At 37.1% G+C, this 11,933-nt stretch overlaps 1 pseudogene; it reads right to left on the reverse strand.

Moving 5' to 3' along the window:
• Positions 1–409: 409 nt before the first annotated feature.
• Positions 410–6,790, reverse strand: LOC116469926 (metallothionein-1F-like; annotated as a pseudogene).
• Positions 6,791–11,933: the final 5,143 nt, after the last annotated feature.

Raw genomic sequence — 11,933 nt, forward strand, 5'->3', positions numbered from 1 at the left:
TTTTATTTTTTTGAGACGGAGTCTCGCTCTGTCACCGAGGCTGGAGTGCAGTGGTGCAATCTCGGCTCACTGCAACCACCTCTTCCTTTCTCCTGCCTCAGCCTCCTGAGTAGCTGGGACTGCAGGTGAGCGCCACCATGCCCAGTTAATTTTTGTACTTTTAGTAGAGACAGGGTTTTGCTATGTTGTCCAGGATGGTCTCGATCTCCTGACCTCGTAATCCAACTGCCTCGGCCTCCCAAAGTGCTGGGATTGCAGGCGTGAGACACCGCACCTGGCAGAGTGTTCTATTTTCATTTACATATTTCATAGAAAAAGATACGTAGCAAATGAGTCAGGGTTGTATCAAAATAATTTCTGGATTTTACAGGTCGCTCTGTATATGTCTGGGAGCAGGACTGTTCTAACGTCAGGTGCAGCAGCTGCACTTGTTTGACACCCCTTTGCTCACACAGCCCTGGGCACACTTGGCACAGCCTACAGGGCAGCAGGAGCTGCAGCTCTTGCAAGAAGTGCACTTGCACTTTGCATTTGCAGGAGCAAGTGTCAGTCCAGGAGCCACCAATATGTTGCTGAATTCAATGTGTTGCTTTCTTATGTTTAGAATTTTTGCATGGAAACATAGCAAGATAGAGAAATATAATTCCTAAAACTTTTAAAATCTGTGTTTGTACATATATAAATGTTTCATAAAATGCATATACATATGATTTACATCCCTAATTTATGATTTATCTGCTTTATGATGGTATGAAAGGGATAGGCATTCAGTGTGCTCCCCAACTTACCATGGGGTTACATCCTGATTAGCCCATCATAAGTGGAAAATATAATAACTGAAAAAATACTCTTTTGACTTACGATATTTTCAACTGAATAATGGGTTTATCCAGAGGTAACGCATCATAAGTTGAGGGGCATCTCTCTATATGCTTTGTGAGAGTATCTTAAATAACTCTATATGAAAAGCTGGTATAAAAGAAATTGTGGCTGTGACAGCTCTCACCCTTCCATTGATCTCCAGGTTTGGTCAAATTTAGGCATCATGTTTTTCCTGGATTCTAGTGATTATTCTGGAGTTCCTCAGTCAACAATGTACCTTCCTTTTTTGTCCTGTTGGTACAAATGACATTCATTCATTTATAATCCCTCCATGTGAAAGTGTATTCTTATTTTATACTCCACAGATAATCTAATCTGATGTTAATTTTTACTAGGAATTGGGAAATTCTTTAGCCAAGTATGAAAAGAACATCCTGTAATCTTTATTTTATGCCTCCAATTCTTTCTCTCATACTTAAAAAAATTCACATACACACATAAAGTATTTTTCACATAAGTTACGAAGAAGTCTCACACTTTGGGGAAACTAAAGTTTTTTGATATGAAAAGGTATGCTTCTGTTTCCAACACTCCTGAAATTCCTCCATGTGTTCCTATATTCTTGTGGTTGGAATTCCTCAATTAGAAATCATTTGCTGGAAACTGAACTATCAAGATCACAGTTTGAAGGTCTAAGTTTAAGACAGAAAGCAGAGGAGAGAGGACAGGGTTGCACGTGTACACCCAGAAACCAGATAAGACAAAGCCATTCGCAGGCTAGAAGGGGAAGCTGAAGGTCAAAAAGCATGGGCCTCTGCCAGAGGAGCCATCATTTTCCCTCATGCCAGGAGTGTGTGGAGTTGAGTGAGTAATGAATTGTTCATATTATTTGCTCCTAGCTGAGGATCACTAACTCATAGTGATTTCTTATAGCCATCATTCATTCAGTGTGAAGCAATGTTTGTCTGTGTCCTGAAATTCTGCAAAGGCATTTATGGAGCCCAGCCTGTTGCAGGCAGTCATCCAGCCACAAGTCCAGGGTACGGATAAGCTTCAAGGACAAGGAATGGGTGCTCTGGACAAGTGAGGCACGTGCAGAACACGAAGAAATAGCCTTGCCCCTAGAGTAGGATTCAGTGGATTCAGTTCACATAACTTTTTAAATTAATTTTAATTATTGGTAATTAAAATTTTCTACAATAAAATATGTACATATATATTGGATTTGCACCTAAAAATTGTACCTAAAAATATAAATATATATCACCAATGAAATCCACTTTCTGTAACAGTGCAAGGTTTTTCTGTTTAATAATTGTATCCTCAGAGCTGGATACATATAGACATACAAAGATTTAGTTAAACAGGGAAAATCTCTAATAACCTTCCAAGAACTCAATCTATTTTACATTATTTTAATGAAATAGCAATTAATATTTCATGCAGTCTTTTCATAAAGTAAAACAAATGTGGTATACGAATAAAATTTTCTGAAATTTATAAAAGCTCTGACAATTTGTTTCACATTTGCTCCTAATATGCGATGTAATAAGAATTTATTTTTCTAATTTATTTCTATGACAATTAAAATTGTATATATTTACAGAGTACAAAATTCTGTTTTGATATATGTGTGTATTGTGTAATGGCCAAATAGTTAATTATGCTTTACCACACATTCTTATCTTTTGTGTGTGTGTGTGTGTGTGTGTGTGTGTGTGTGTGTGTGTGTGAGATGAGAACACCTAAAATCCACTCTGGGCTATTTTAAGGCCAATTATTTGTGGAATCTAACAAGGACAAACCCATATGAACAAAGACTAGAATAGTGGTTACCAGAGGCCAGAGTGGTGTTGGGAGACAGGGTGGGGATTGGGCAGATGATGGTCAAAAGATACAAAATTTCAGTTAGGAAGAAACCTTCAAGGAACTAATTTAAAACATGGTGACTGTAGGCAATAAAAATGCATACTTGAAAATTACTAATAGTAGATTTTAAGCGTTCTCACCACAAAAATATAATTATTTCGACCACTGTTTTTTCTAACAAAAACATAATGGTTTTAGCCACTCATCTATTTTAACTTCATGTTTGCATAACAAATGCAAACTCTTTAAAACATTAATATTTGAGAGAGAATCACATAGAAATTCAAATTTTGTTTATTATAAAGCCCTTGTCTCGTATCATCATGGGAAACTTTTGATCTTAAAAGACTTATGGGAATGTTCTAAGTAAGTGGGAGATGCTTGTTTCTTTAGGAAAGAGAGTGAATAAAAAACAATGCGGGCCGGGCGCGGTGGCTCACGCCTGTAATCCCAGCACTTTGGGAGGCCGAGGCGGGCGGATCACGAGGTCAGGAGATCGAGACCATCCTGGCTAACACAGTGAAACCCCGTCTCTACTAAAAATACAAAAAATTAGCCAGGCGAGGTGGCGGGCGCCTGTAGTCCCAGCTACTCGGGAGGCTGAGGCAGGAGAATGGCGTGAACCCAGGGGGCGGAGCCTGCAGTGAGCCGAGATTGTGCCACTGCACTCCAGCCTGGGCTACAGCGAGACTCCGTCTCAAAAAAAAACAAAAAAAACAAAAAAAAAAAACAATGCATGTGGGGAAGGCATGGAGCATTCCAAGATGGCAGATGGAAGAGTTACTTTCAGTGACTTGGCATCTGGACGTGCTTCACTTGATGAGGTAAAACATTTGACCATATTGCATTTAGGCATTTTCTTGGCTTTGTGTTCCAGATGAGCACAATCCAGCATATGAAAGAATATGCCATCACTGCTCTCAGTAAATCCAGAATTTGAGAGAAATAGAAGGCTCTAAGTGTCATATTTTAATTGTGCATGTGATACTGTAAAAAAGAAATTATAAAGTTGATGAATATTACTTCCATGTAGTTACTTTTATAGCTAAATAAGTACACTTTTGACTCAATATTCCTATTACTATGTTTACACATGTATAAAATATTGGGATGTACAAAAATTCAAAACACTAGGTTAAGTATAATGATTTTTAAAACTATATGGAATTGAACATTTAGTGATATTTTCTATAAGTTAAGGAATTCTTGAGGTGAATGAGGCAAATAAAGGTAATTTTTTGGATATATTTGCCAGCATGTTAATTTAATTGTCAAATCTTGTATTTTCTCATGAGAATCTATGTTTCATAGTCATAATTTTTGAAAAATTATTTTAGTTTCTCACATTATATCGCTAATCTCACATGTATTTTAAATATTTCCATCCAGTTCTACAATATTTATAAATTTTATGTAATTTGAATGGGTTTGCTAGTTAAATGGGTATTCAATCAATTTAACACCTATTTTGTTGTATACAATCCTTAGCACAAGACACACCGTTAGGTAGATCAGATGTCCTCACTCCTTACTGCTAGGTAGAATCACCTGTGGAGTTTTAACATTATTGATATTTTAGATCCAGGCCAGAGAACTTAGGCCAAAATATGTGCAGATGTGGGCCAGGCCCTACTGTTTTGTTTTGTTTTGTTTTGTTTGGAGATGGAGTCTCACTCTGTTGCCCAGGGTGCAGTGCAGTGGTGCGATCTTGGCTCATTGCAACCTCCGCCTCCCAGGTTCAAGTGATTCTCCTGCCTCAGCCTCCCAAGTAGCTAGGATTACAGGCATGTGCCACGACACCCATCTAATTTTTGTATTTTTAGTAGAGATGGGGTTTCACCATGTTGGTCAGGCTGGTCTCAAACTCCAGACTTCAAGTGATCTGCCCACCTCAGCCTCCCAAAGTGCTGGGATTACAGGCGTGAGCCACCATGCCCCACTGGCAATGCTGTTTTAAAGTCCCCTGCTTAATCTAATGTGCAGCTGGTGTTAACGAGATACAGAACAGGTGAAGTTTGTTCATCTAAGCATTTTTTAAATAAAAACTTATAAGTAGCTTAAGTACCTAATAAAATATTTGTTGGTTAAATAAAATATACTATAAAGGACTACTATGCAGCTATTCATATACTTGAGGCATGCTTAAGGCTGTAAGATATTGCCCTTTTTATGTTTTCCTTGTGGCTACTGTAACAAATTAACACAACCTTGGTGATTTGAAATCACGGGGATGTAGTTTCTTACAGTTGTGGAGGCCAGAATTCTGAAATCAAGTCGTGGACCTCATTCTGGAGGCTGTAGGGACAAGTTCAGTAAAAAAAAAAATTGCGTTCCTGGTCTCTTCCAGCTTCTGGGGGCTGTTGGCATTTCTTGGCTTCCTTGGCTTCTGACCACATCGCTCCAATCTCTGCCTCTGGCTGTACTTTGCTGTGTGTGTGTGTGTGTGCGTGTGTGTGTGTGTGTGTGTCTGTGATGATTCTCCCTCTGACTCAGTCTCATAAGGATACATTTCACAGCATTTTGAGCCAGCCTGCATAATCCAGGATAATTTTATCTCAAAATCCTTAATCACATCTGCAAAAACTTTATCTTATATGGTAACATTTACAGTTTCCAGGGGTTAGGACCTCTTATCTTTCAGTGGTACCATTCTGCCCAGTACACTCCCTATGTGCTTTTTAACAGATTTCAGCAAGACCTTTAAGTTTAAAATATATGTAATTGAAAGGGCATATATAAAATTATTAAAAGTTATTATTTCCAGGAGGTTAGGTTGTGTGAGATTTTTATTTTTAATCTACATTCTATCTGTTAAAAAAGATCCATAATGAGTTCATGTTACAAAGATATGCAACATATACATGGACATATATCGAAGTTGTTTCTGTGAGTAATGAAAACTGGCACTACTGCATTGTTTATTTAGTGTCTACTGGATGTATATATTTATATGACATTTCAGATGGATGCCACACAAAAAATGTATTTGCTTTCTGTATGTTAACAGTATCCCTAGCAAGATAGGGAATAAATTCATAGAGTAATGTAAGATAATCAGAATCTGTTGCCAAAAGAAAAAAAGCAGAATACTTAGATAATCTTGCAGGTGAGTTCTACTAAATCTCAAAGATCAAATATGCTATTTATATGTTCTTTAAATTGTTCTAGAGACCAGGCATAAATGAGAAGGATTTTTTTTTTTTACAAAACTAGAGTTTCAAAACTGAATACATTTGTTACAAAGAGCCCAGACACACAATAACGGAATACAATCACATGTATAAATCAATTTCATATATCAATGTGGCTGTAAAGTACTAGCAAATTAAATTCCATTGTTTTAAAATAATAATAAAAATCCCTAGAATTACAGTGTCAAAGCAAGTACAGAAGACATTCGGAAGAAAAAAAGTGCAAAACATTTACTCTTTTGTGAGGCTTTCTTTGAAAGAATTCTTCACTCTTTCCTTGCTCATCCAATAGATTTGGTGCATACCTTGAGTACAGATTTTGTCCCAATATGATGAAGTTTTTGGCGTGATCAGTGCATTTTTTTTTTTTTTTACTTTTTAAAACTCAAATATCAAAAAAATAGGGAGAACAAGATTTTGAACCCCTATGTATCCATCACCCAGCTTGACAGCTTTTATAATCATTGTGAATTCTGCCATTCTAGTTTCATCTAAAGCCCCTGCTTTTACTTTTGACCAGAATATTTTACGGCATATTCCTAACATATAATTTCAATAATACTTGAGTATGTAGCTCTAACATATCAGAACCTAAAAATAAAATCATCATAACAGCCAACAGGTAAATGTGAATCATAATGTAATATGATGAGTAGTCTGTGTTTAATATTTTCTCATTCATCAGGATATATTTTTTTCATTGTTGGTTTAGTGACAGTGTATTTGAGGTAAGTGATAGTGTACTTGGGGCTTCTAAAATATGTGATCTTACCTGTAGCCTCTGGGCCATGCTGTCTAGAAAGTAACTTTCTAGGAGGCAGAGATGAGGCCAGCCTGTGTTCCCTGAATAGACCAGCAGCTTGTGAGCAGTGAGGGGTGATGGAGCCACACAACCCCAGTGTGACCATGTGGCTCCCAGCCTAATTCCAGATGGAAGAAGCCCATGCAGGAATGCTGAGGCCACTCAGCAGGAGGAAGATGAAGAGTCAAGGCTTAGGGTCCAGCATGCAGCTTCTGTGATATGCACTGATCTTGATGGTGCCATTTTTCACTTGATCTTAGCCAAACACTGAGAAGTGATGGTGGTGTCATTTTTCAAACAGTCCCATGATTATTTCACCAATACCATGTTTATCGATTGTCTTGTAGGTGTGACAGCAGGGACTGAGTCCCAACAGAACTGGTAGCTAGAAAAACTCAGAAGTCACTGGGTTTTTCTTCACTTGCCAGTGAAATCGGTGATGAATGTTTAGTTCATCTTTGGTTTCTGTATCTCCCTATTTCCTTTTATGAAAAAACACAGCCCCATGTACTTCTGCAATCAAATCTTAAGAAGATACTTAACCGCGTGCATCTCAAGGGCATAAAGAAGGAACATATTTAGAGACTAGCAGAGGATCTGGCAGGCAGGTGATGGAGATAAGAGCCTGCGTATTTGGTGTAGAAGACTTTCATTGATGCACCTCCAAGTGAGCAAGGTTGTGGCAGGAAAAAAAAGGGGCAATGAATTAAGGAGATGAGTTAGAGCATGTATTCACTTTATGTCTGAATATTCAGATACAGATGCTTGCTTTTGTGTAGCTATTTCATTGAAACCTAGCAGAACACCTGATATGTATCAGCTACTCAGTAATGTCTGGCGAGTTGAATTAAACTGAACTGGTTAACTCAAGCCAAATGAGAAGTTAGAGTTGAAAACATTGAAGAAACACAAGATATGGGCTACATAAGATTTTCTTGACTTGCTCAGAAGGCTATATTGGAGAAATAAGCAGAAAAGATGTGATAAAATAGTAGCCTAGAGTTTAGTGAACATTATTGAGTACGGTATGGCTGTTTGGATTGGTTAGGTTGGTGCAATAGTTATTGCAGTTTTTCCTGCATTAAAAGTAATGGTAAAAACCACAATTACTGTTGTACCAAACTAGTAATAGAATTTGTAATGGTGCCAGAATAGAAAATTTGCCCATGTCTCTTGAGAATCAACTTTAGTGCATGACTGGCGAACTCTACAAAGGGTGTCTGAGAAGGGAACAGTGATGAGTTGTGGGTTTTTTCTTGTGTCTTAGGCTGACTGATAGCTATAGATGAGAAAGCCACCAGAATTTTAAAGGAACAAAGCTTTCAACAAGAACAATCCTTGCATTATAATAACCGTGTTCTCCTGGGCCTTCTATTAGCTTTTTCTCTTCAATTATTCACTAAGTAGATAAATAATTGTCAGAATATGAACATGTGTTTCTAAAGTATTTCTAAGCCAAATTCTACAGCCTCTCGTTACCTCGGGAACTTGTTCACAGAACTTGAACACCAAATATGGATGTGGGAAACTTTTGTTCTGCTTGAGGCATTGTGTGTGTTTTATGATGTGTCAATGACTCAGAAGTGCAGTATTTCAGTTCTTTCAGTAGAAAATTATTCAGCATGCTGTATAAGAAGCTTGAATGCTGTTTTTCAACAGAAATTTATAAGATTATTTTAATTATAAATGATAAATAGGATGAATTTATTGAAGTTTTGAAGGAAAATCACCCTATTTACATAGCTTTAGATTTTTTGTCTTAAATTTGAGAATAGACATTGTAGTCATTTTTGCATTAAATATGATGCTTGGATGACAGATATGTCAGTATTCAACATTTTAATGCTGTTGAGAAAAACTTGGTTCACACTAAAAAGGGGGATAAGACAAATAATTCAAGCTATTGGCAAAAAGCAACTAAGATCTGAGAGAAATGAATGGCACAATTAGTCTTAATGAAAATTTCTAGGTGAGAGTAGCCATGAAGTACCTGAAGGACAAATGCCTGCAATTGAAGGCTGCAATTTAATTCTTGCCTCATCTTGACAATGTGATGATAGAGAATCTCTTTCCTGAGTTTTCTCATTTGTAAAATTAAGATAGCATGGGAAATAATGGAATGAAGCTCAAATGAACTAATGTATATACCGTAAACTTTCCCAGGCACACCATAGGATTATCAATCATAAAAATATTCTTTCTACAACATGTTTTCTTTCTGTAATATGTAGTCCTTTACAAACAATGAGACCTCTCTTCAATCTAATATTCTAAAATATTAATGGAATTTATTTCTTTTATAAGTATATTTTAATGTTTCTTTTATGTTCATATATAAGATTTTTATTTTATTTTGAGACAGAGTCTCACTCTGTCACCCAGGCTAGAATGTAGTGGTGCGACCTTGGCTCACTGCAACCTCCTCCTCCCAGGTTCAAGTGATTCTCGTGCCTCAGCCTCCCGAGTAGCTGGGATTACAGGCATGCATCACCAGATTTTTTGTCTTTTAGTAGACACAGGTTTAATCATGTTGGTCAGGTTGATCTCAAACTCCTGACCTCAAGTGATCCACCTACCTTGGCCTCCCAAAGTGCTGAGATTATGGGCATGAGCCACTGTGCCCAGTCCATATAAAGGATTTTTAACATAATTCACCAAAGAACAACACAAGAGGGATTGCTGTCTTCTGACTGTGCTATATTGGTAGAAGGAGCAATGTACATAGGGTTAGAAATTAGGTTCTCCTTTCTATGCTGAACTTCACTTTTTTGGTCTAGTTCATTGACATTCTAGGTGGTTTTACAGAGAACTCTTCATTAATCAGCTGATTTCGACTAAGGACTCCTGAGGGCTTAATGCTTTACTGAGTCCAGTTATGATGATGCAGTTACTGTAATGAGTTTCAGTATTTTAAATCATAGAATGAAATTATCTCATCTTTTTGAAGGTCAACTTTATTCAATAATTTAGAGAAAAAGCTTAAACGGAATAATATATTTTTAATTCAAATAAGATAAGAGTTTGTAAAATAAAATACAAAATGTACACAATAAAACATGAGGTATAACATTAATCTCACATATAAAAGGCTTCCCTACTGTCCACATCCTCGCCTACACTTGTCATCTCTTGTCTTTTTAATTATGGCCATAATTACAGGTGTAAAATGACATTTCATTGTGGTTTTGATTTGCATCCACATGACGGTTAGTGATGTTTTCAGCACATTTTCCTGTATGTGTTGCCCATTTGTATTTATTCTTTAAGAAATGACTTTTCAGCTTCTTTGCCCATTTTTTAAATCGGGTTATTTGTTGAGCTGTTTGAGTTCCTTACATGTTTTGGAAATTAACCCCCATATCAGATGCATGGTTTGTAAATATTTTCCCAAATTCTTTAGTTTGTCTCTTCACTTTACTGATCATTTCCTTTGCTGTGGAGAACATTTTTAGTTCAATGCAATCCCACTTGTCTATTTTTGTTTTCATTGTCTGCCACTTTGAGGTCATAGGCAAACAGTCTTTCCCAGACAAATATCAAGGAGCTTTCTCCCATTTTCTTTAGTAGTTGTACAATTTCAAGTCTTACATTTAAGTCTTTAATCCATTTTGAGTTCATTTTGTGTACAGTTTGAGATAAGGGCCTCATTTCATTCTTCTGCATGGGGACATGCAGTTTCCCCAAAAACTGCATTTGTTGAAGAGACTATTCTTTCCCATTGTGTGTTCTTGGTATCTCTGTCCAATATCAATTGACTACATTCATGGATTTATTTATGGGCTTCCTATTCTGTTCCCTTGGTCTTTATGTCTTTTTTTTATGCCAGTGCTATGCTGTTCTTTCATCAATGCTTAATAGTTTTCAGTGTACAAATCAGTACAGCTATTATAGAAAACTATATGGAGATTTCTTCAAAAATTATAAACAAAACTACCACATAATCTATTAATTTCACTTCTGGATATATACCTAAAAGGAATGAAATCAATATGTCTAAGAGATATCTGCACCCTCATTTTCATTGCAGCACTGTTCACAATAGCCAAGATAAAGATTCAAACTAACTTTCCATCAACTGATAAATGGATACATAATATGTTGTATGTAGATAAAATGGAATATTATTCAGCCTTAAGAAAAAAATTCTATCATTTGTGACAGTATAGGTATGTTAAGTGAAATAAGCTAGGCCCAGAAAGACAAATACTGTGTGATCTTACTTACGTGTAGAATCTAAAAAAGTCAAACTCAGAGGCAGAGAGTAGAATGGTGGATACCAGGTACAGAAGTGGGCAAGGGGATTGGAAGGATGTTGGTCAAAGCATAAAAAATTTTAGTTAGATAGGAGGAATAAGTTAAGGACATCTGTTGTGCAATATGGTGACTGTAGTTAAGAACAATGTATTGTATTCAGGAAAATTGCTAAGAGAGTAGATTTTAAATGTTTTCACCACTCCAAAAAAGATAAATACATGAGGTAATATATATGTTAATTAATTCTATTTAGCTGTTCCTTCATGTGTAGATATAATCAAAATATGGTGTTCAGCATTAATATATACAATTTTATTCATCAGTTTTTGAAAGATGATTAATCTGACTCCTAAAATGATAATCATATGCTACTGGCTTCCCACACCAAGAAAAACTCTGGAATATTCATTTAAAAATAGACTTACGAAATTATCTCCATGAAAGAGCAAGAGCAAAGCAAGGGGAAGGATACGGGAGCCATAAGGAGGCCAATCAGCATTTGCGAGTATGAGGTGGTGGGCTCCGGGGTGGCTGTGGTTTGGGCAGAGGATAAGTGAAGACCATTATTTCTGCTCATGCCTCGTCACCAACTATGGCTCGGTTTGATCATTGACTATCCCTCACTGCAGAAGTTGGGACCAATGAACACATCTCTGGAGAAATAGCCACAGGAATAAAACCAGGGAAGAGCAAAAGTTTCTTATATAAAAGAAATCAGGCCGGTCGCGGTGGCTCACGCTTGTAATCCCAGCACTTTGGGAGGCCGAGGCGGGCGGATCACGAGGTCAGGAGATCGAGACCACGGTGAAACCCCGTCTATACTAAAAAAAAAAATACAAAAAATTAGCCGGGCGTGGTGGCGGACGCCTGTAGTCCCAGCTACTCGGAGAGGCTGAGGCAGGAGAATGGCGTGAACCCGGGAGGCGGAGCTTGCAGTGAGCCGAAAAAGAAAGGTGCACACTGACTAAACCTCAAACAGGTTTATCTACAACTTT

Source organism: Hylobates moloch, unplaced genomic scaffold (genome assembly GCF_009828535.3).
Source record: "Hylobates moloch isolate HMO894 unplaced genomic scaffold, HMol_V3 SCAFFOLD_5, whole genome shotgun sequence".
Classification (NCBI taxonomy): domain Eukaryota; kingdom Metazoa; phylum Chordata; class Mammalia; order Primates; family Hylobatidae; genus Hylobates; species Hylobates moloch.